This window comes from Leptonychotes weddellii, chromosome 4 (genome assembly GCF_054177405.1).
Source record: "Leptonychotes weddellii isolate Sample4059 chromosome 4, ASM5417740v2, whole genome shotgun sequence".
NCBI lineage: Eukaryota > Metazoa > Chordata > Mammalia > Carnivora > Phocidae > Leptonychotes > Leptonychotes weddellii.
Window position 1 is genome coordinate 45,212,853 of NC_138372.1, and position 4,750 is coordinate 45,217,602.

A 4,750-nucleotide genomic window follows, 5' to 3' on the forward strand; every position below is an offset into this window, starting at 1 on the left:
AATCTTGCAGTAGCTCCCTTGAGTGGGAAAGAAAAGAGTGAAATGTACCTCCAACGTTCCAGTTTTTCAGGGGGCTGTTGGAATGATTAGTTTCTGTTTTGCCTGATTTAGAGAGCTTATGGAACTTGCATGCCTTGGATACCTGGGGACCACAGAGAACATTCAAGGAAGAATTAGCACCAGCTCTCCTCAAACTCTTCCAAAAAACTGAAGAAGAGATTATACTCCTAAACTCATTTTGTGAGGCCAACATTATGTTGATAGTGAAGACAAACAGACATTACAAGAAAAGAAAACTATAGGCCAATATCCCTGTTGAATAGAGATGCAAAAATCCTCTATAAAATACTAGCAAATAAAATTCAACAGTATATTAAAAGAATAATGCTCCATGACCAAATGGGATTTATCCCTGGCAAACAAGAATGATTTAACATACAAAAATCAACCAATATGATACAACACATTAATGTAACGAGGATAAAAATCACATGGCCATCTCAATAGGTGAAGAAAAAGCATTTGACAAACTTCAACATCCTTTCATAATAAAAACACCCAACAAACTAAAAACAGAAATAAATTACCTCAACATAATAAAGGCCATATATGAAAAGCCTATAGTGAAAAACTCAACAGTGAAAAACAAAAAACTTTTAATCTAAGGTCAGGAACAAGACAAGAAAACCCAATCTCACCACTTCTATTTGATGTAGTACTAGAAATCCTAGCCAGAGCAATTAGACAAGAAAAAGAAATAAAAGACATCCCAATTAGGAAGGAAGAAGTAAAATTGTCTCTGTTTGCAGATGACATAATCTTTTATGTAGAAAACCCTAAAGATTACACACACACACACACATACACACACACACAACTGTTAAAGCAATAAATTCAGCAAAGTTGCGGGATACAATTCAACATACAAAAATCAGTTGTGTGTTTATGTACTAACAACAAACAACCTCAAAAGGAAATTAAGTAAACATGAAAAATTGCCCCGTTGGTAGGAATGTAATGTGACACAGTTGCTGTAGAAAACAGAATGGAGTTACCCCCACAAAATTAAAAATAGGACTACCATATGATCCAGCAACCTTACTTCTTCAATATTTATCCAAAAGAATTGAAATCAGGATCTTGAAGAGATATTTGCACTCCCATATTCATGGTAGCAATATTCGTAATAGCCAAGAGGTATAAACAACCTCAATGCCCATCGACAGATGAAAGGATAAAGAAAATACATACATAAAATGAAATATTATTCAACCCCTAAAAAGAAAGAAATATTGTCATTTGCTACAGCATGGATGAAACTTGGGGACATTACGCTAAACCAGTCACAGAAAGATACATACTGCATGATCCCACTTATGTGAAATATCAAAAGTAGTCAAACTCTTAGAAGCAGAAAGAAGACTGGTAGTTGCCAGGGGCTGTGGGAAGGGGGAAATGGGAAGTTGTTATTTAATAAGTATAGAGTTTCAGTTATGCAAGATGAAAAGGTTCTAGAGATCTGTTGTAAAACAATGTGCATATAGTTCACAATACTATACTGTACACTTAAAAAAACTGTTGAGACCCTAGATTTCATGTTATATGTTTTTTACCACAATAAAAAATTTTTTAATTAAAAGAGAGACATGAACAGCAGCTACGGTCTGTAGCAGTCAATGATCTAGATATCAACAATCTAGATTGTCCAGTACAATGGTTTAGAAACTTCAATTAACATTGGAATCAGTCTTCATTTAAACTTTTCCAGTAAATGCAATAAGGAAACTATAGAAGTAGAACCACTTGTATTGACTGGGTTAGAGGGAGGGATCCAGATTTCAGACAGCACACACTGTCACTGATACCTCTCACTCCCTCTCAGCCCAATTCCTTAGGAATCCCTGATGTAATCTAAGCTCTCCTCATTTTATAGAGAAAGAGCCTGCAACCCCGAAAGGAAAAGGGACTCACCCCAGAGTATGCAGTGAGTTAGCGTCAAGGCCCTGGCTAGAATCCACATCTCCTGGTTCCCAACATGGTATTCTTTGATTTCTCATTAAGCCTCTTGAGACTGACCTGGAAAATACCCAGAGATAAAGGGTCAGGTAGTGGGCCACAGAGGGAGGGGGACACTTTTAAGACTAAGCACCAGTCAGCAGATACCCAATCTCAACAGTTTTTTAATGCCTATTTGTTTTCATTATAGAAATAATATCCGAATAAAAAAAAAAAAGAAATAATATCCATTTATTAAAGGAGATTTTGAAATTGCAGAGAAACAGGAAAAGGAGAAAAATTTATAATCCCACCAATTATATACACAACTGTTAGCACTTGAATGTGTTCTCTTTCTGTCTTTTAATGAATAGATCATTGAGCTTTCACTGAACTGTGCTCATATTGTCTGATCAGTCTTGTACCCTGCTTTATTTACAATATAATATCATAAGCATTTCCATTTATAAACATTTTCTTTCATGGCTACACAATATGCTTCGAAGTAGTTGTGCCATGCAGAACATTTTTAAAACTTTTTTCACAATTTCCATGCCCGGAGGCAAGATGGCAGAGGAGTAGGAGACCTAAATTTCATCTGGTCCCAGGAATTCAGCTAGATAGGGATCAAACCATTCTGAACACCTACAAACTCAACAGGAGATCGAAGAGGAGAATAGCAGCAACTCTTTAAACAGAAAAGTGACCACATTCTGGAAGGTAGGATGTGCGGAGAAGTGAATCCAAGGCGATAATCGGAAGATAGACGGTGGGGGGGGGGCCCTCCATCAGCCGCTCCTGGCAAGTGATAGAGCAGCAGAGCACAAAATCGGAACTTTTAGAAGTCGGCTCCACTGAGGGACGTCACTCCAGTGGCTAAGCAGGGGGTGTAACACTCAATGGACAGTGGAGTCTCAGGACCCTCAGGGTCACAGAAAGACTGGGGGTGCCTGAGTGCGGCAGAGCTCCCAGTTATCAGAGCAGGGAAGCCGGCTGCAGAGATGGAGCCAAGGCACAGGCTTTCAGCTCGGGGTTGCCATAAACCGTGATCCACAGCACAGTTGGGCCACTGCTCCTCCAGCAGTGGTGCGGGAGCGCACCAGGCAGGGATCTGCTGGGTTTGGAGACTCCACACGGGGTCGTGTGCCAGAGACAGAAACACTCGGTCACAGGCCGGGTGAGCACGGAGTGCAGCCAGAGATTGGGGAGACAGGAGTGACTGACTGCTTTTCTCTGGGGGTGCACTGAGGAGCGGTGGCCTGAGTTCTCGGCTCCTCTGGTGGAGATTGGGAGGCCGCCATTTTCACTCTCCTCCTCCAAAGCTGTTACAGAAAGCTCGCAGGGAACAAAAGCTCCCGAGAGCAAACCCGAGCAGATTACTTAGCCAGGACTGGCAAGGGCGGGGCAATTTTGCCTCCGGCAAAGACATTTGAGAACCACAGCAACAGGCCCCTCCCCCAGAAGATCAGCAAGAACAGCCGGCCAAGACCAAGTTTACCAATCACCAAGAATGGCAGAACTCCAGCGCTAGGGGAATACTGCACATAGAATCCATGGCTTTTTTACCATGATTCTTTAGTCTTTCAAAGTTAATTTTTTTATTAACTTTCTTTTTCTTTTTTCTTTTTTGAATTTTTCTTTTTCCCTTTTTCAACCAACATCTTATCAATCCGTTTTTTAAAAAATCTTTTTTCTTTTTCATTTTTAGAGTCATATTCTATCCCTTCAGAGTAGTTAACCTTATTTTTGGTGTATATATATATATATATAAGTTGTTCTCTCTTTAAAATTTTGGGATACATTATCTTCTAACGGACAAAAATATACCCTAAATCTCTAGTGTATGGCTTTGTTCTAGTCTCCTGCCTGATCACATTCTCTCCCTTCTTTTTTTTTAAATCCTCTTTTTCTGTTTTCAACCAAATTCTTATCTTATCAATTACTTTTATAAAATCTTTTATAATTTTCATCTTTACAGTCATATTCCATCCCTTCATGGTATTTACCCTTATTTTTGTACATACATAAGTTTTTCTGCCTTTAAAATTCTGGGAGGCACTTTCTTCTAAAGACCAAAATATGCCCAAAATCTAATGCGTGGTACTGATCTATGCACCACCCTGATCATATTTGATCATATTCTGGTGTTTGTTTGTTTTTATCTTTTTCTTTTTCTTTTTTTTCTTTTTTCCTTCTTTCCCTTTCTTTTCCCCTGGTTTCAGGTCTCTTCTGATTTGTTTAGTGTATATCTTTCTGGGGTTGTTGTTACCCTGTTAGCATTTTGTTCTCTCATTCATCTATTCTCCTCTGGACAAAATGACAAGACAGAAAAACTCACCTCAAAAAAAAGAACAAGAGGCAGTACCGACTGCCAGGGAACTACTCAATATGGACATTAGTAAGATGTCAGAACTACAGTTCAGAATGGTGATTTTAAAGATACTAGCTAGGCTTGAAAAAAGTATGGAATATATTAAAGAAACCCTTTCTGGATAAATAAAAGAACTAAAATCTAACCAAGTCAAAATCAAAAAGGCTATTAATGAGGTGCAATCAAAAATGGAGGCTCTAACTGCTAGGATAAATGAGGCAGAAGAGAGAATCAGTGATACAGAAGACCAAATAATGGAAAATCAGGAAGCTGAGAAAAAGAGAGATAAACAACTACTGGATCACGAAGGCAGAATTCGAGAGATAAGTGATACCATGAGATGAAACAACATTAGAATAGTTGGGATCCCAGAAGAAGAAGAAA